The sequence below is a fragment of the Lepisosteus oculatus genome, unplaced genomic scaffold, assembly GCF_040954835.1.
Source record: "Lepisosteus oculatus isolate fLepOcu1 unplaced genomic scaffold, fLepOcu1.hap2 HAP2_SCAFFOLD_99, whole genome shotgun sequence".
NCBI lineage: Eukaryota > Metazoa > Chordata > Actinopteri > Semionotiformes > Lepisosteidae > Lepisosteus > Lepisosteus oculatus.
Window position 1 is genome coordinate 397,116 of NW_027168435.1, and position 19,029 is coordinate 416,144.

The 19,029-nt window shown below is 49.6% G+C and overlaps 13 non-coding genes across 13 annotated transcripts; 2 read left to right on the plus strand and 11 right to left on the minus strand.

Moving 5' to 3' along the window:
* Nucleotides 1-127: 127 nt before the first annotated feature.
* LOC138237582 (U5 spliceosomal RNA) lies at nt 128-244 on the minus strand. The gene has a single exon (XR_011189032.1). It is a non-coding gene; the product is annotated as a U5 spliceosomal RNA (small nuclear RNA).
* A 391-nt stretch (nt 245-635) lies between these two features.
* On the minus strand, nt 636-752 carry LOC138237525 (U5 spliceosomal RNA). The gene has a single exon (XR_011188978.1). It is a non-coding gene; the product is annotated as a U5 spliceosomal RNA (small nuclear RNA).
* A 391-nt stretch (nt 753-1,143) lies between these two features.
* Nucleotides 1,144-1,260, minus strand: LOC138237574 (U5 spliceosomal RNA). Its single transcript, XR_011189024.1, has one exon. It is a non-coding gene; the product is annotated as a U5 spliceosomal RNA (small nuclear RNA).
* Nucleotides 1,261-1,651: 391 nt separating this feature from the next.
* LOC138237575 (U5 spliceosomal RNA) lies at nt 1,652-1,768 on the minus strand. Its single transcript, XR_011189025.1, has one exon. It is a non-coding gene; the product is annotated as a U5 spliceosomal RNA (small nuclear RNA).
* Nucleotides 1,769-2,159: 391 nt separating this feature from the next.
* Nucleotides 2,160-2,276, minus strand: LOC138237576 (U5 spliceosomal RNA). The gene has a single exon (XR_011189026.1). It is a non-coding gene; the product is annotated as a U5 spliceosomal RNA (small nuclear RNA).
* Nucleotides 2,277-2,667: 391 nt separating this feature from the next.
* On the minus strand, nt 2,668-2,784 carry LOC138237577 (U5 spliceosomal RNA). The gene has a single exon (XR_011189027.1). It is a non-coding gene; the product is annotated as a U5 spliceosomal RNA (small nuclear RNA).
* Nucleotides 2,785-3,175: 391 nt separating this feature from the next.
* LOC138237533 (U5 spliceosomal RNA) lies at nt 3,176-3,292 on the minus strand. The gene has a single exon (XR_011188985.1). It is a non-coding gene; the product is annotated as a U5 spliceosomal RNA (small nuclear RNA).
* A 391-nt stretch (nt 3,293-3,683) lies between these two features.
* LOC138237516 (U5 spliceosomal RNA) lies at nt 3,684-3,800 on the minus strand. Its single transcript, XR_011188969.1, has one exon. It is a non-coding gene; the product is annotated as a U5 spliceosomal RNA (small nuclear RNA).
* Nucleotides 3,801-10,555: 6,755 nt separating this feature from the next.
* On the minus strand, nt 10,556-10,694 carry LOC138237568 (U4 spliceosomal RNA). The gene has a single exon (XR_011189018.1). It is a non-coding gene; the product is annotated as a U4 spliceosomal RNA (small nuclear RNA).
* Nucleotides 10,695-12,030: 1,336 nt separating this feature from the next.
* Nucleotides 12,031-12,104, minus strand: trnat-agu (transfer RNA threonine (anticodon AGU)). Its single transcript has one exon. It is a non-coding gene; the product is annotated as a tRNA-Thr (tRNA).
* A 1,476-nt stretch (nt 12,105-13,580) lies between these two features.
* LOC138237561 (U4 spliceosomal RNA) lies at nt 13,581-13,722 on the minus strand. Its single transcript, XR_011189012.1, has one exon. It is a non-coding gene; the product is annotated as a U4 spliceosomal RNA (small nuclear RNA).
* A 2,409-nt stretch (nt 13,723-16,131) lies between these two features.
* Nucleotides 16,132-16,204, plus strand: trnar-ccu (transfer RNA arginine (anticodon CCU)). The gene has a single exon. It is a non-coding gene; the product is annotated as a tRNA-Arg (tRNA).
* Nucleotides 16,205-16,917: 713 nt separating this feature from the next.
* Nucleotides 16,918-16,999, plus strand: trnas-aga (transfer RNA serine (anticodon AGA)). The gene has a single exon. It is a non-coding gene; the product is annotated as a tRNA-Ser (tRNA).
* Nucleotides 17,000-19,029: the final 2,030 nt, after the last annotated feature.

Sequence of the window (19,029 nt, forward strand, 5' to 3'; positions counted from 1 at the left end):
ACCCCCAAAGAAAAGAGTGCCAATCAGACGGCCGGAGACCGAGGACTCGCGGAGCAGACTGCCACAATCGCCATAACAAGACCGATTGCGAGCGTTTTTGTTTTCTCTCTTTGACCAGCCAGGCTGCGCCCCACCCGAAGGCAGGGAAGCACAAAAATTGCATGGAACTCATTCATGCTCCTCTCCACGGAAATCTTTAGTAAAAGGCGAAAGATTTGTACGAGATGAAGAGAAACCAGAATGCGTGGCTGCACAGCTTCAGGAGCCCAGGCCACCTTCAAAGCCTCTGCCCTGCCGGTCGTGGTTGGCAATACACCTGGCCTTACAAACGAGCCAGTGGGGCCCGTTCAGCTCCGGGCTCATCGCCTGCGGCTCACGGCTTGCGAGCGTGCCAAATCCGTGCGATAACTCGGAAAACACCCGGCCACACTGTGCCGGAAACGACGCACTCTGGGAAGCCGCTATGCAAAGCGAGGTCCCAAGATCCCCTGCGGCCGGACACTTCCCGCCCCCCAAAGAAAAGAGCGCCAATCAGACGGCCGGAGACCGTGGACTCGCGGAGCAGACTGCCACAATCGCCATAACAAGACCGATTGCGGGCGTTTTTGTTTTCTCTCTTTGACCAGCCACGCTGCGCCCCACCCGAAGGCAGGGAAGCACAAAAATTGCATGGAACGCATTCATGCTCCTCTCCACGGAAATCTTTAGTAAAAGGCAAAAGATTTGTACGAGATGAAAAGAAACCAGAGTGCGTGGCTGCACAGCTGCAGGAGCCCAGGCCGCCTTCAAAGCCTCTGCGCTGCCGGTCGTGGTTGGCAATGCACCTGGCCTTACAAACTAGCCAGTGGGGCCCGTTCAGCTCCGGGCTCATCGCCTGCGGCTCACGGCTTGCGAGCGTGCCGAATCCGTGCGATAACTCGGAAAACACCCGGCCACACTGTGCCGGAAATGACGCACTCTGGGAAGCCGCTATGCAAAGCGAGGTCCCAAGATCCCCTGCGGCCGGACACTTCCCGCCCCCCAAAGAAAAGAGCGCCAATCAGACGGCCGGAGACCGTGGACTCGCGGAGCAGACTGCCACAATCGCCATAACAAGACCGATTGCGAGCGTTTTTGTTTTCTCTCTTTGACCAGCCAGGCTGCGCCCCACCCGAAGGCAGGGAAGCACAAAAATTGCATGGAACTCATTCATGCTCCTCTCCACGGAAATCTTTAGTAAAAGGCGAAAGATTTGTACGAGATGAAGAGAAACCAGAGTGCGTGGCTGCACAGCTGCAGGAGCCCAGGCCGCCTTCAAAGCCTCTGCGCTGCCGGTCGTGGTTGGCAATACACCTGGCCTTACAAACGAGCCAGTGGGGCCCGTTCAGCTCCGGGCTCATCGCCTGCGGCTCACGGCTTGCGAGCGTGCCAAATCCGTGCGATAACTCGGAAAACACCCGGCCACACTGTGCCGGAAACGACGCACTCTGGGAAGCCGCTATGCAAAGCGAGGTCCCAAGATCCCCTGCGGCCGGACACTTCCCGCCCCCCAAAGAAAAGAGCGCCAATCAGACGGCCGGAGACCGTGGACTCGCGGAGCAGACTGCCACAATCGCCATAACAAGACCGATTGCGGGCGTTTTTGTTTTCTCTCTTTGACCAGCCAGGCTGCGCCCCACCCGAAGGCAGGGAAGCACAAAAATTGCATGGAACTCATTCATGCTCCTCTCCACGGAAATCTTTAGTAAAAGGCGAAAGATTTGTACGAGATGAAGAGAAACCAGAGTGCGTGGCTGCACAGCTACAGGAGCCCAGGCCGCCTTCAAAGCCTCTGCGCTGCCGGTCGTGGTTGGCAATGCACCTGGCCTTACAAACTAGCCAGTGGGGCCCGTTCAGCTCCGGGCTCATCGCCTGCGGCTCACGGCTTGCGAGCGTGACCAATCCGTGCGATAACTCGGAAAACACCCGGCCACACTGTGCCGGAAATGACGCACTCTGGGAAGCCGCTATGCAAAGCGAGGTCCCAAGATCCCCTGCGGCCGGACACTTCCCGCCCCCCAAAGAAAAGAGCGCCAATCAGACGGCCGGAGACCGTGGACTCGCGGAGCAGACTGCCACAATCGCCATAACAAGACCGATTGCGAGCGTTTTTGTTTTCTCTCTTTGACCAGCCAGGCTGCGCCCCACCCGAAGGCAGGGAAGCACAAAAATTGCATGGAACTCATTCATGCTCCTCTCCACGGAAATCTTTAGTAAAAGGCGAAAGATTTGTACGAGATGAAGAGAAACCAGAGTGCGTGGCTGCACAGCTGCAGGAGCCCAGGCCGCCTTCAAAGCCTCTGCGCTGCCGGTCGTGGTTGGCAATGCACCTGGCCTTACAAACTAGCCAGTGGGGCCCGTTCAGCTCCGGGCTCATCGCCTGCGGCTCACGGCTTGCGAGCGTGACCAATCCGTGCGATAACTCGGAAAACACCCGGCCACACTGTGCCGGAAATGACGCACTCTGGGAAGCCGCTATGCAAAGCGAGGTCCCAAGATCCCCTGCGGCCGGACACTTCCCGCCCCCCAAAGAAAAGAGCGCCAATCAGACGGCCGGAGACCGAGGACTCGCGGAGCAGACTGCCACAATCGCCATAACAAGACCGATTGCGAGCGTTTTTGTTTTCTCTCTTTGACCAGCCAGGCTGCGCCCCACCCGAAGGCAGGGAAGCACAAAAATTGCATGGAACTCATTCATGCTCCTCTCCACGGAAATCTTTAGTAAAAGGCGAAAGATTTGTACGAGATGAAGAGAAACCAGAGTGCGTGGCTGCACAGCTGCAGGAGCCCAGGCCGCCTTCAAAGCCTCTGCGCTGCCAGTCGTGGTTGGCAATGCACCTGGCCTTACAAACTAGCCAGTGGGGCCCGTTCAGCTCCGGGCTCATCGCCTGCGGCTCACGGCTTGCGAGCGTGACCAATCCGTGCGAGAACTCGGAAAACACCCGGCCACACTGTGCCGGAAACGACGCACTCTGGGAAGCCGCTATGCAAGGCGAGGTCCCAAGATCCCCTGCGGCCGGACACTTCCCAACCCCCAAAGAAAAGAGCGCCAATCAGACGGCCGGAGACCGAGGACTCGCGGAGCAGACTGCCACAATCGACATAACAAGACCGATTGCGAGCGTTTTTGTTTTCTCTCTTTGACCAGCCAGGCTGCGCCCCACCCGAAGGCAGGGAAGCACAAAAATTGCATGGAACTCGTTCATGCTCCTCTCCACGGAAATCTTAAGTAAAAGGCGAAAGATTTGTATGAGATGAAGAGAAACCAGAGTGCGTGGCTGCACTGCTGCAGGAGCCCAGGCCACCTTCAAAGCCTCTGCCCTGCCGGTCGTGGTTGGCAATACACCTGGCCTTACAAACGAGCCAGTGGGGCCCGTTCAGCTCCGGGCTCATCGCCTGCGGCTCACGGCTTGCGAGCGTGCCGAATCCGTGCGATAACTCGGAAAACACCCGGCAACACTGTGCCGGAAACGACGCACTCTGGGAAGCCGCTATGCTAAGCGAGGTCCCAAGATCCCCTGCGGCCGGACACTTCCCGCCCCCCAAAGAAAAGAGCGCCAATCAGACGGCCGGAGACCGTGGACTCGCAGAGCAGACTGCCACAATCGCCATAACAAGACCGATTGCGAGCGTTTTTGTTTTCTCTCTTTGACCAGCCAGGCTGCGCCCCACCCAAAGGCAGGGAAGCACAAAAATTGCATGGAACTCATTCATGCTCCTCTCCACGGAAATCTTTAGTAAAAGGTGAAAGATTTGTACGAGATGAAGAGAAACCAGAGTGCGTGGCTGCACAGCTGCAGGAGCCCAGGCCGCCTTCAAGGCCTCTGCGCTGCCGGTCGTGGTTGGCAATGCACCTGGCCTTACAAACTAGCCAGTGGGGCCCGTTCAGCTCCGGGCTCATCGCCTGCGGCTCACGGCTTGCGAGCGTGACCAATCCGTGCGATAACTCGGAAAACACCCGGCCACACTGTGCCGGAAACGACGCACTCTGGGAAGCCGCTATGCAGGCAAGGTCCCAAGATCCCCTGCGGCCGGACACTTCCCGCCCCCCAAAGAAAAGAACGCCAATCAGACGGCCGGACCCAACAACCTTGGCGTTATTAGCACCACGCTCTAACCAACTGAGCTAACTGGCCTCGCAACAGTGCCCCTCTCAGTGCTGCAAAAAATCGAACTCAGGGAATTTCTTTTGTCCTCTTTTGAATAGAAAGCCGTGTAATTCAGTGTACGGGCTTTCTTGTGCACTTTCATGGTTCTTGTAACCAAAATCCTACACTGGCCTGAAATGCCCCCCATTTCACAGCATTTTTCAGCTGATTTAAAATGTACCTAAAGGAGAAGCATTTTTGAAGACCATCAATTACCAAGAGCTTTTGTCAAAGGTTTTGGTGGTCATTTTTAATGACCACAGAGCGCTGTGACCTCGGTTTTACATCTCATCCAAAAGACAGCGCCCTCTTACAACACAGCATCTCCGTCACTATACTGGGGCATTGGGACCCGCACAGACCTCAGGGTGAGCGCCCCCCCGCCGGCACCATTAACACCGCTTCCAGCTGGAAGCTTTGTTTTTCCCTGTAGCTCACCCTCATCCGGGTACTGACCTAGCTCACACCCGCTTAGCTTCAGTGGGTTTTCAGTTGCGAGTTGCAAAAGCCACTGCATTGGCTGGGAATCAAAACCAAGCCTCCCGCGTGGCAGGCGAGAATTCTAACACTGAACCACCAATGCTCAATGCCTGTACCTTCAAAAAAGACGGAGGACATTCACACCTGGCTTAACCAGTACTGCACCGTCCACCATGGAACTGAGGTTAGATATGTTGACGGTATAAAAGCAGGAGCAAGGAAATTCGAGGTTCGCTTGCTACCGGACAATGTAAATGGAGGCTTAAGGCACCTGCCCTCTACAATCTGGCTGGGCGCCTGCAATGGCTATGTTTTTTATGTGGGACAACCAAAGGTGTGTCGGCGCTGTGGGACACCTGGCATCGCCCTGCACTGTGAAATGCTGCAAGACCTGTGGCAAACAGGGACATTTAGCCTCTGACTGTTCAATGCTGCCAAAGTGCAATTTACTTGGCTTGGAAGGACACGTTTTTATAAACTGCCCTCATGCCTACGCCAATAAACTCAAAATGAGAAAGGATGAGGCAGTGCTTGTTTCAGCCAAACCGGCCCGAAAAGCCAAAGCAAACAACAAGTCAAACAAAGAACCCTTGTTTGATAAAGTCTCAGCCTCCAGCCAGGATCTGCCCTGCTGTGGTTCCGGGGCCGGTGGAAGAGAAATCCACTACGCCCCCACAACAGACTGCACCAGACAAGCACGAGGGTTTGAAAACCCCCGAGAACAGCGAGGACCCCTCCCCCACTCCTGCTCCTCAGAACGAGGGCCAGTGTGGGGCCCCCCGGTGGAGCGGGTCCAGCGAGGATACCCAGGATTCAGCGGAGCTGCTTTTCTCAGACTCTGCAAGTGCTACAGATGCCCTCCTCTCCTCCATCCAGTCCATCACAGAGGATCTGCAGCAAATGGTTGGTGAGGGGGAAGAGGAGACTGGTGCATCGGCTGCACCCCTTTCCCCTCGGTGCTCCCAGGAGCTGGACTTGAGGAAAAGGAAAAATGACTCTGTTTTCTCCCCGAGCGAGGAGGAAGGAGAGCATGGCGATGGGAACAGCTGGAACCCCTCCACCCCTCCCTCTACCCCCTTCCTTGAAATGGACTCCGTGAATGCTTTTACTGCTGCCACCCTGATGAAGGCTCATTCAGAGGATGGCTGGCAGGAAATTGGTAAGAAGAAAAAGAAAAAGAAGAAGGGACCAGGTGAGACAGAAGAGAAATGTGTTTTGTAAAGACTGGTTCCACTTTCTTATGTAATATGGCTCTAAACATAATATCTCTTAACACCAGAGGTATCAATGACAGAGTTAAATGCCAGTCTGTCTTTGATTACCTCCAGCAGAGAGAGGGAGATGTGTTGATGTTGCAGGAGTGTGCTTTAGCCTATCAAGAGAGGTATAAAAGCTTTGAAGATAGGTGGGATAAAGGGCCTTCTGTTTGGTCAGGGGACAATAACAACAGAGCCTCTGGCGTGGCCATTCTTTTCAAAGGATGGGCTTTCAAATTGAAAAGTATTCAGAGGGTCATAGATGGCAGGTTGCTGTGTGTGGATGTGGAATGGGGGACCGTTAACCTGCGGCTAATCAATGTGTATTGCCCTACTGACGTGGGAGGAAGGGTGGAGCTACTCAAGGCACTCTCTCACCTATTGTTATGTAGCACAGACGTGATAGTGGGAGGGGATTTTAATTGTATCTTAGAGCACACAGACAGGCAGTCTAGCTCTCTGATAAAATTGGATTCCAGGTCACTGGCCCTGCAAAACTTAGTTCAAGACTTTAAACTCTCAGACACATATAGATGTATATATCCCACAACAGCAGGATATACATGGTCAGGGAGGAATAGCAGCTCCAGAATTGACTATTGCTTTGTCTCAGAGAGAGTGAAAGTTGTTGGGGTCACTCTTCAGCCTGTCTTCTTCTCAGATCATCAGGCTTTAGGTCGTAGAGTGGAACTCCAGGGCTTTGGCCCAGGCATCTGGAAACTCAACACAAAGCTGCTAGAGAACGAGGGGGTAGTATCCTGCTACAAGGAGAAACTATCACAGTGGCTGTCCTTGCAGTGTCTGTACGGGTCAGTAGGAGAGTGGTGGGAGGAGGTGAAGGTGAGGACAAAGGCCTTTTTCATGGCTGAGGGAAGGAAGGCTGCTGCCAGACGGAGAGGAGTGCTAGCCAGGAAACAGAGGCAGCTGCAGCGTCTCTACACGATGATGCACAGTGGCTTCGATGTGCTCGAGGATATCACCCTTTTAAAAAAGGACATCCGGAGCATAGCCGAAGAAAGTAGTCGAGTGCAGTTCTTGGAAGAAAATGAGAAGTGTTCTCGCCTCTTTTTCAGGAAAGTGGAAGGCTCCAAGTCTGTCATGGAAAGTGTAGTTGATGAGGAGGGACGAGAGAGAACAGAGCCGAGTGCAATCCTCTCCTGCACCGAGGCCTTCTACTCAAGACTGTACAGCTCTACAGAGGTAAAGGATGAAGAAATTCATTTTTTTACCTCAAAGCTAGAAAACGTTTTGAGTGAAGAAGATAGGGAAGTACTTGAGAGGGATTTGACAGTAGAAGAGCTGAGACAGGCTATGGAGAGCTTACAGAAGGGGAAAACTCCGGGTGCTGACGGGCTCCCTAAAGAATTTTATTGCACCTTTTGGGATCTGCTTCAGGATCCGCTGCTGCTCCTATTCGAGGAAAGCTATAAGACAGAATTGCTGCCTGACTCCTTAAGAGAAGGCACTATCTCTCTCTTGTTTAAGGAGCAAAGAATGACATAAAGAACTGGAGACCCCTCAGCCTGTTAGGCGTGGACACTAAGATCCTGTCCAAAGCCCTTTTCCTGCGCCTACAAAATGTAGTGGCCTCACTGGTAGGGAAAGAACAGACTTGTGGGATAGCAGGATGCCTGATGAGCGACAACCTGGCCTTGTTGAGGGATGTCTGTCTGTACTCAGAGGATCGCTCCCTCCCTCTGTGCATTTCAGGTGTAGACCTAGAAAAGGCCTTTGACCGCCTAAACCGGCAGTACTTAACTTCGGTACTTGAGCACATGAAGTTTGGCCCCATCATGAGAAAGTGGATTAACCTGCTGTACACAGGTAGCAACAGCAGAGTAATGGTTAATGGCAATAGATCACGCCCCTTTGAAGTCTGTTGTGAGGCAGGGCTGGCCATTATCCCCCTTGTTATTCGTTTTGGCTATGGAGCCCTTAGCCTGTGCCTTGCGCCAGGATCAGGCCATTAATGGGATACCAGTACCTGGAAGTGGGGGAGGAGAGGTAAAGACATCTCTATACATGGATGACGTCACCCTGCTCCTCTCTGACAATGCCTCAATTAGTAGAGCTCTGCAGTGCTGTGATCGGTTCTCTTTGGCTTCCTCTGCAAAAATTAACAAATCAAAAAATCTCGCTCTTTATCAGAACTGGAGGGAGCCAAAAGAAGGACATGATCTCAGGCTGCAAGAGAAGAGAATTAAGGTCCTGGGGGTGTATTTTGGAGAAGAGATGGGAACAGTAAATTGGCAGAACAAATTGCCAATCTTAAACAAAAAACTGATGCAATGGAAGAACCGAGACCTCACCATGACAGGGAAGGTGCTGGTCATCAAAGCCAAGCTCTTGCCTGTCTTGAATTTTCTGGCTTCTACCTTCCCAATCCCACACCGTGTTGCGGCGGTGCTGAGGAGATTGATGTTTCAATTTCTATGGGGTGTGAAGCAGGAAAGACTCAGAAGGGAAATAATGTACAGGCCGCTACCCTCAGGGGGGAAGTCTGTCCCAGATATTGCTACGAAGCTGCTGTGCATTTTCCTGGCCTCTGTGCTGAGAGGCTTTGCAACAGCACCTGCAGCGCGTACCTGGACTTATTTTTCCAGGCTCTGGGTAGGTAGGGAGGTGTTCAGAGTGTGGGGTGTCAGACCCAAGCTGGATGTCCCACTCTCTGACACATGCCCTGCAATTTATGGGACAGTTAAAAGTTTTCTAAGATCTCACACAATTGGCCATATTCCCCTCCGAGATGTCAGCGTCCAAAAACTGGAAGATTTCTTTGCACCCCAGAACAATAGGCAGACCCCTGTGGGCATTTTAACATCAGCCCAAACAAGGAAGGTGTGGAAACACACATCCTCTAAGTTTCTGTGCAACATTCACAGAGATTTAGCCTGGAGTGTCGTCCACCAGTGCTTACCGGTACGAACTTCCTTGTACCGTATGGTCCTCACACCCAGCCCTCGCTGCGTTAGGGTGGGCTGCAGCGAGGAGGAGACTGTGACCCATCTCCTGTGGTCCTGCTTTTTTGCTAAGGCCTTCTGGGCACAGTTTGAAGATTGGTTGCAGGCTCTCTCGCCCCAATTTACCCTGACCGCTGCTTTCGTCATATACGGCATCTCTCCTGTCAAACTTCCTCCTGACGTGTTTGACAGGATCTGGGCCGTGGTGAACAGTGGGAAAGACGCCCTGTGGAGAGTGAGGAACATGGGGCTGTTCAAAGGCATCAAGATCCCAGTCAAGGCTGCAGGTAGCCTGGCCCTGTTCATCACCAGAGAGAACTATTACCTCAGAGATCTGTGGAGAGAAGGGAGGGAGGAAGCAGAAAATCTGTGGGAAATAGAGGGCATAGGTCAATATCTCAAGAAACTGTGAAAAACACTATCATGTTTAAGTAAAGAATGTGATTTGCTTCAGAAAAAAGAAATTGTTGCTATGTAACTCGTACCGTGTCAAAATGTAATAAGATGTGATCATATATACTGTTTTAAGTATGTATATTAATGTAAAGCATTTGTGATGCCCTGTATTTTATTGTGAAAAGGAAATAAAAGTTCTTAAAAATCGAAATCGCTGGAGGAAACAGTCCATCTGGCCATGAAACTCATTTGAACGTCTAGCTACAGCAACTAACAATATCATGATTTATTCAGGATGTGTGGAATCAGCACGTCCCGGAGACAGCTTCCGAAATCGTGAGCATTCTCTGGTGGTGTCCTGCAGGGCACCTGTGGGCGTGCATTGGTGGTATAGTGTTGAGCATAGCTGCCTTCCAAGCAGTTGACCTGGGTTCGATTCCTGGCCAACGCAGTGGCAATTGGTTTCAAATGCTGTCATGAGCCTTGGATTATGACTAGCAAAGCGAAGCCTTTTGAAAGAGCTAAAGCACTGCAAAACGGAATTGAAGGAGAATCTTACAGGGGATTCTGAGCGGTGTCTGCATACACGCAGTCCGATACGGGTGCTGAAAGCTTGAGCTACTCTCAATGTCATGCTGCCTTTCCCCGGAGTAAATCTGTTACATTGAAGGAATGCTTCTCGCAGGTTCAAAAGGGACCCTTGTTAATTGGAGAAATCAATGATTTCTAATGAATTCTGTATGTGTTAAAAGACAGCTATACACAGAAAACATGCAGGACACTGCCCATGATGTTTCCCGAGCCGAAACACAGTGCGTTTTTCCAAGCCATCTGACAAAGCTCGCCCACTGAAAACTGCAGCAGATCGTGTAAAGACCTTCAACTTTGTAACTACTGCACGCACAGGAAGCACAATAAATTCCTCTTTTCAAACTGTCAAAGGTTTGCTTTGCAAACGCTGCAGGACATCGCACAATCTCTTTTGAACGGGGACAAACGATTTCTTATGGGGCGCAGTAAGTACAGACGTTTAAAAAGCTCCACTCATGCCGACGATGCAGCATGAAGAAGCGCAACCTAACGTTTGACAGACAAAAGCCGGGCGCCGCTACGAGCAATATGAAATCAAACTGACAGCACACGGCGTTTCGCGCTGACTCAAAAGTGATCTCGACAGACGCTGTTCTCTGCATAACGCTGAAAGAGATAAAGAGCGTTTCTGTTGAGACGTAACAAGCTCGTTTCTTTCTACCATGATGTCACCATGACAAAATCTGTCTTTAAACACCTTGCTCAGTCTCTGACGAGACTGTCAAAAATTGCTTTCGCCGATTGTATTGCAAACCAGCGGAAGCGGGGTATTGGGAAAAGTTTTCAACTAGCAACAATCGTGCGTGCTAATTAGAACAGCAACGCTGAGCTCTCAGCACCGTACTGAGCCCAGGTGTTATTCTAAAGCTGTCAGGTGCAGTTCATTTATATGAAGGAAATCTCTTACTGGGTACGATTACAATGCAGTAAGTAGCACAGGCTACTTGGGGAATAGCCCGATGTGTTTTAAAACGACCCGAGCCAGGTAGGAGTCGAACCTACAATCTCCTAATCCGTAGTCAGATGCATTATGCATTGCGCCACTGTCCCTGATGTGACACTACAGGACTGTAACCCAGTGATCTCAGCCCTGCAACTAGTAAAATATTACCCCCGGTCCATTCTTTTCCAAAAGTGAGAAACACCTGTTTTCTACATTTTGTCTGTTTTAAAACCATATCTCTTTAAACCAAACCAAGAGTTTGTCTTTTGCACTGATATTCTGATTCATTTCGATTTCAAAGAAAAAAAAGCATTACCTTCCAAAGCATCATAAAATTGTCCCTTCTTCCAGACTCTACTTCTCTCTTGTAGTAGTACAGTAGACCTTTCCAGGTGAGCAGATCACAGAGTCCGAAATGAGCTTCCTCCATCAAGCAAAGTACCTGAACATGACTCTGTCTTCATAAAAGCGCCCCTGTAATAAAGAAATTAAATCCGAAATCAAGAGGGCAGTTGCCTACTGAAGTTCAAGAAGTCATCAATTTTAACCTAGCAACACATTAAAGGCTGCATCTATACAAGTACGATTCTAGAAATGCTCACCAGATTACGTTTTAAGAAGGAACTGCGCCTCAGGTTCCGCCGAGATCTTAACTCGGATGGCAGGATTCAGAGTCCGGAGTGCGGATGTGATCTTCCGCGTATTCAAACCGCCAGCATGTGACTCCCCTGTCCCCGTGACCTCATTGCTCTGCTCTCTCCTCTGTGCAGCCGAGCCCGACTCATGGTAAAGTGGAAAAAAATATGCCCTCAACGTGAGATTTACTCTGGACGAGGATAGATGTTACCTTTTTATCGTTGAATAGGATGTATGTGATGTGGCGACTAGGTTCAATTTTGTATCCTCTTTAAAAGATTAAGGACTGGGGTGAGCGTGATTTACCACCCTTTCAGCTAAGGACCCGACATGCGCACCGTTTAAGCTGCATAGACTCGGTCGTTTAACTCTTCTCTATTAGCAGGGTTAAGGTTAAAGAAAAAAAACATTGCTGACTTCTTTTTTTTTGCCAGCCGCTAGCGCTGATTAGCAAGGTTTGTATTTCATGTTTTGCAAGTTGCATCCATTTTAAGAAAAACAAGTCGCGTTAAAGACAGGAAATGAATACTTGCATTTAATTAAGTCTAGCCGTAGGCGGTTGTCCATAATGACCAGTACTGTTCGAGAAGACAGAACAAAGAAGGCACCGCTGGGATTCGGACCCAGGATCTCCTGTTTACTAGACAGGCGCTTTAACCAACTAAGCCACGGTGCCCCAGGAGTGTTGTCCTTTTGCAGCCACTTGGACACACCTTTAGAAAAACATTTTGTTAACAGGCATTCTGCCTCAGCCTAAACACCTATAGCTTGCAAAGTGCATGCTATTAGACAGGCACCTCTGCAAGACCTTAAGAGTCTCTTAAACTAGTGATAGTAAGGTGTTATAAATAACTGCTCTAGAAACACATGAATGCAAAACTAAACCACAGCTTAAAGAGGAGCTTGTCATGACCACCAGGCAGTTAAGACCAACTCTTAAGCGATCTAATCAGCACCAGCAGTGGGTGATTATTAACAAACGCCGCCGCACGAGTTAACCCACCTGCACACACTCCACCGTGCGGTACGCAGTGCTATTTTTACCATCTTTACCTGCTTCCCGCTGCTTGGTATTGAGTCTACTCTTTGAGAGCTCTACCTGGCGTTTTTCCATTACCTCGTTTATTCTGGATATTGGACTCCCCTTCTGCCTTTTCGACTTTGGACCTCGCCTCTCACCTCGGACTGTTTGCCACCAGTGTTCTCCCTGGATTACGATTTACCTTACGCCTCTTGACCACGAAACAAAGCAAAGCAGAGCAAAACAAAACGAACAGACGAAAACCCTCACGTCCCGCACTTGCATACTGTATAACGCCGTTACGTGCCCAAGCGGTATTGTATGTCATCCTAGCACTGCACCCCGGGTCGTACGGTATATGGGAACGAGCACACGCCACGAATCGTCTCGAATCACTCCCTACAGCTGTAAGGTGCCTTGAAGCATGCACCCCCAACATTCTTCTTTGCGCATCTGTGAAAGGTAAACTCTTGAGCAAACTCTGAACCAGCTCTAAGGAAACTAATCCGATTAGACGTTACTTTGACTCATCCTTTAAGGGACCCTTGTTAATTGGAGAAATCAATGATTTCGAATGAATTCTGTATGCGTTAAAAGACAGCTATACACAGAAAACATGCAGGACACTGCTCATGATGTTTCCCGAGCCGAAACACAGTGCGTTTTTCCAAGCCATTTGACAAAGCCCGCCCACTGAAAACTGCAGAAGATCGTGTAAAGGCGTTCAACTTTGTAACTACTGCACGCACAGGAAGCAGAATAAATTCCTCTTTTGAAACTGTCAAAGGTTTGCTGCAGGACATCGCACAATCTCTTTTGAACGGGGACAAACGATTTCTTATGGGGCGCAGTAAGTACAGACGTTTATAAAGCTCCACTCATGCCGACGATGCAGCATGAAGAAGCGCAACCTAACGTTTGACAGACAAAAGCCGGGCGCCGCTACGAGCAATATGAAATCAAACTGACAGCACACGGCGTTTCGCGCTGACTCAAAAGTGATCCCGACAGACGCTGTTCTCTGCATAACGCTGAAAGAGCTAAAGAGCGTTTCTGTTGAAACGTAACAAGCTCGTTTCTTTCTATCATGATGTCACCATGACAAAATCTGTCTTTAAACACCTTGCTCAGTCTCTGACGAGACTGTCAAAAATTGCTTTCGCCGATTGTATTGCAAACCGGCGGAAGGGGGGTATTGGGAAAAGTTTTCAACTAGTAATAATCGCGCCTCGGCTAAACCTCACAGGCTACGATACTGCCACTGCGCAAAGCTGACGGTTGCCAGGCAACCGCGGGGATCCTATGGAAATCGTTATCAATCGTCTCATGGCATGTCGTTGCTGTAACGCTTCATATTTGTCGTCTTCTTCTTCTAGCTTGAGGTTTTGAAGAATTTCATGACAGACAAGGGCTCCGTCGGAAACAAAGGGCGTTGTGAGAAAACCGTTGCTTATTTTCAGCAGCAGAAATACAACCCTTTAAATACAAGATGACAGAACAATGACGAAGGGCATGCCGGGAGGAACTCATGCACTACAGAGGAAAGGGGGCGGGCACGTACAGTTCACATTCAAGCCACAAGTACTCTTCTCGGATGTTGCATAAACAAATCCTAACGTCCTGAAAGCATTGCAGCATGTTTGTGTCCCACTTCCCGTGGTTGCAGGACGACTGACACGAACGGACAAACACAATCTGTGGCGTTTAGCGTGACATAGTCTTGCAGGCATCGTGCTGTCTCACTGCAATACTATACCACTGGAGGAACAGCCCGGGTTCGATGAGCCTTGGAATGTGACTAGGAAAGTGAAGCCTTTTGAAAGAGGTAAAACACTGCTCAAAGGAACTGAGGGAGAATCTTACAGGGGATTCTGAGCGGTGTCTAAATAAATAAATTCTTCAGCGTCCGCGGATGGCATTTTGCAGCTGGAAACAGATGTCGACGCTTTTTGAACAGAGCACCAAAAAAGCGTCTTTTTTGACGGTACAGGTATTGAGCATTGGTGGTTCAGTGGAAGAATTCCTGCCTGCCAAGTAGGAGGCTCGGGTTTGATTCCTGGCCAATGCAGTGGCTTTTGCATGCTCACCACTATACCACCAACACACGCCCACAGGATCCCAGCAGGACACCACCAGAGAATGCTCACGATTTCGGAAGCTGTCTCCGGGACGTGCTGATTCCACACATCCTGAATAAATCATGATATTGTTAGTTGCTGTAGCTAGACGTTCAAATGAGTTTCATGGCCAGATGGACTGTTTCCTCCAGCGGTATAGTATTGCAGTGAGACAGCACGATGCCTGCAAGACTATGTCACGCTAAACGCCACAGATTGTGTTTGTCCAAATTTGAACTTTCACAAAAGCATGCTAGCAGACAAATGCGCCTCAGAGGACTTAAGGCTGGCTTCAAGTTGGAATGATAAAGTCTCCCCGTCCGGTTAGGAAAAGGGAACTTTGTTAGACAGAAAGAAGGAAGTAACAATAACGGAGAATTGTGTGCAAGGATTTTAGAAGCTGCGCAGCCCTGCAGTTTCAATAGCCCTTTTATTCGTGTTAGATGCTGGAATTGCCTTTTTTTGACGCTCTTACGAATGCGATGTCAACGAAAACAGAACAAAGCACAAAAAAACCCTCAAGTCCTGCAGTTGGATAGAATGCCGTTACACGTCCAAGCCGTATTTGACTTCATCCTACCATTGCAACATGGGGCGTATATGGAAACGAACACACGCTACGACTTGTCTCTAATAAGTCCCTACAGTTGTAAGGCGCCTGGAAGCATGCACCCCCATCATTAATCTTTGCGCATCTGTGCAAGGTAAACTCTGGAGCAGTCTTTGAAACGGCTCAAAGGAAACACGTGATTGATTCCATGTGCATCTGGGGTTCATTTCTTATTTACATTTAATTCAAGGGAAAGGCTTGGGTCAGTTTCAGATGGCCTCCAACAGCGAGATTCAAGCGCCCCACCTTCAGCCCAATCTGCGCCACCAGAACGCCAACGGCTCCTCTGCTCTCCGGGGTGCGGTTGTGACCCCGTAACCTAAAGTGTTGGTGGCAGACAAATGGAGACTAACAGGTGACGTCCTAGGACATGACTACATTGTGACACTCGGTGGGGATGGTGACCATTGCTTGGAAAAGAGTGCGAGGCCCCTTTAGAAAAACATTTTGTTAACAGGCATTCTGCCTCAGCCTAAACACCTATAGCTTGAAAAGCGCATGCTATTAGACAGGCACCTCTGCAAGACCTTAAGAGTCTCTTAAACTAGTGATAGTAAGGTGTTCCCAATGGGCGATGTTCGGCTTTCAAATCATCTCTCCTTGGAAGCGCCGAGATGCAGCTGTTTAAGGCTTAGAAGCAGCTGACTGTTTCACTACCTAGCTGATCACTGTCAGTCAGGGAGCTCAGAGGTGAAAAGCCTGTCTGAGAGACAATTCGCCGTCGATGAGTTCAATATGTTCCGTACCAGCTCGGCGCACCTGAGATCATCTTGGTAGCCGTGTAGCTCAGATGAGTGAGAGCGTGTGTGTGTGTACCACCGTGATTGGATGCCGGTCCTTCTCAGGTCACAGTAAACCTTCTGCTGCCTAACTTTCCTAATTTTGGGGATCCCTTTCAAAAAGCAAAGGAAAAAAAAACTGGCTCTTCATCAGCGTGATCGACCCCACCCAATGTGCCCCAGTGGCCTAATGGATAAGGCACTGGCCTCCTAAGCCAGGGATTGTGGGTTCGAGTCCCATCTGGGGTGCTCCTGTCCCCTTTTGAGAGTACAAATGTCCTTGCAATTTGCGGAGCTGCAACCCCACCTTACTCAGTGAGCGTCTGTGCTTTTCTCTCACATACAGTTGGGAGAAAAACTTTTGTAAACAGCCCTTCGGAATGATGTGGATTTCTGCATGAATGGCTCCTAACATGTGATCTTATCTTTATCTAAGTCATAATAATCAATAAAGAGAGTCGAGACGATTCGTGGCGTGTGCTCGTTCCCATATACCGTACGCCCCGGGGTACAGTGCTAGGATGACGTACAATACCGCTTGGGCACGTAACGGCGTTATATGCAGGGTTTTTGTTTGTTCATTTTGTTTTGCTCTGCTTTGCTTTGTTTTGCTTTCCATCGCGTTGGTAAGAGCGTAAATAAAAAGGCGATTCCTGCGTCTACCACTAATGTAAGAGCTATTTCAAGTGCAACGTGGTGCGGCTTTTCAAATGCTTGTGGGCATTTCTCTGTTGTTGATTCTTTTTTTGTGTGTAACAAAGTGGCATTTTCATGTCCGGACTGGGAGACTTTATCATTCCGACATGAAGCCACCCTTAAGTCCTCTGAGGCGTGTCTGTCTGCAAGGCTTGTATTTTGGAAATGTTTTTTTGAAACGGAGAACGACTTTGAAATAGGCTCCCGCCGGCGCCTCGAGATCCAGGTAAGATTGTAGCAAGAACGCAGCGGGGGTGGGGCTTGCTGTAGTCGTGGCCGAGTGGTTAAGGTGATGGACTAGAAATCCATTGGGGTCTCCCCACGCAGGTTCGAATCCTGCCGACTACGTTGTCCGCCTCCAGTTGGTGTGTTTCGGTGCAAGCGAAGAAGCGCGCCTTTTTGCTGTTCCTGGTGGTTTTAAAACGCCCAATCGCTTGTACCCGCTGCCTTGGAAATAAGTTCTTCAGCGTCCGCGAATGGCATTTTGCAGCTGGAAGCAGATGTCAACGCGTTTTGCACAGAGCACCAAAAAAGCGTCTTTTTTGAAGGCCCAAGCACTGAGCATTGGTGGTTCAGTAGTAAAATTCTTGCCTGCCACGCGGGAGGCTTGGGTTCGATTCCCGGCCAATTTAGTGGCTTTTGCAGCGAGCGGCTCCATCACTTGCATCCCCTTGCAACTCGCAACTGAAAACCCACTGAAGCTAAGCAGGTGTGAGCCAGGTCAGTACCCGGATGAGGGTGAGCTACAGGGAAAAACAAAGCTTCCAGCTGGAAGCGGTGTTAATGGTGCCGGCGGGGGGGGCGCTCACCCTGAGGTCTGTGCAGGTCCCAATGCCCCAGTATAGTGACGGAGATGCTGTGTTGTAAAAGGGCGCTGTCTTTTGGATGAGATGTAAAACCGAGGTCACAGCGCTCTGTGGTCATTCAAAATGACCACCAAAACCTTTGACAAAAGATCTTGGTAATTGATGGTCTTCAATAATGCTTCTCCTTTAGGTACATTTTAAATCAGCTGAAAAATGCTGTGAAATGGGGGGGCACTTCAGGCCAGTGTAGGATTTGGGTTACAAGAACTATGAAACTGCACGAGAAAGCCCGTACACTGAATTACACGGCTTTCTATTCAAAGGAGGACAAAAGAAATTCCCTGAGTTCGATTTTTTGCAGCACAGAGAGGAGCACTGTCGTGAGGCTGGTTAGCTCAGTTGGTTATAGCGTGGTGCTAATAACGCCAAGGTCACGGGTTCGAGCCCTGTACGGGACAGGTCCTTTTCTCCTCTCTTACCAAAGCTGTTAGGTTCCGTTCCGTGGTGAGAGGGGTTGTCATGCAACGCTGCCACATAGTGCCGACAGACAAGAGTGTTGCGGGAGAAGAGAAAAGTGTTTGAAGATTTAAAGAGTGTCTAAGGTGGAGCTAAAATCAAGTGTCACAAATGCAAGTGGTTGGATTTCCAATGTTTAATATGGTAAAAATAAGCGGAAGTTATCTGCCGGTCCGGCACAGTCTGCCATGCTTTTGTCATATACTGTAAAGTGGTGTCGAACTGGGTGTCGAACTGGAGCCTCACCATTTGCATATGTGAGGCTCCAGTTATACATCGAGTGTCACATTAAATGACAAAAATGAAGAGAGTTAAAGCAGCTGGAGAGGTATTCTTACAACTTTTGAGCTGAAACAGTTTTGGAAAATGTTTCCTTCACACTGCACTGTACAACATAGGCAGCCAAGAGTCTCCAAAACAAAACAGAATTGACAGATAGGAGAAAATTCCCACTCGTCCTGAATTTCCCAAAATCCAGCACTGAGCGTAAACAAAGTGTCTAAGTAGCGTGGGAATGCTAACCCTAACCCTAGCTGGAGTTTGAGCAATCCAGCACTGAGCGTAAAAAGATGAGTCAAAGTAACGTCTAATCGGATTAGTTTCCTTAGAGCTGGTTCAGAGTTTGCTCAAGAGTTTACCTTTCACAGATGCGCAAAGAAGAATGTTGGGGGTGCACGCTTCAAGGCGCCTTACAGCTGTAGGGAGTGATTCGAGACGATTCGTGGCGTGTGCTCGTTCCCATATACCGTACACCCCGGGGTGCAGTGCGTAACGGCGTTATATGCAGGGTTTTCGTTTGTTCGTTTTGTTTTGCTCTGCTTTGCTTTGTTTTGCTTTCCATCGCGTTGGTAAGAGCGTAAATAAAAAGGCGATTCCTGCGTCTACCACTAATGTAAGAGCTATTTCATGTGCGACGTGGTGTGGCTTTTCAAATGCTTGTGGGCATTTCTCTGTTGTTGATTCTTTTTTTGTGTGTAACAAAGTGGCATTTTCATGTCCGGACGGGGAGACTTTATCATTCCGACATGAAGCCACCCTTAAGTCCTCTGAGGCGTG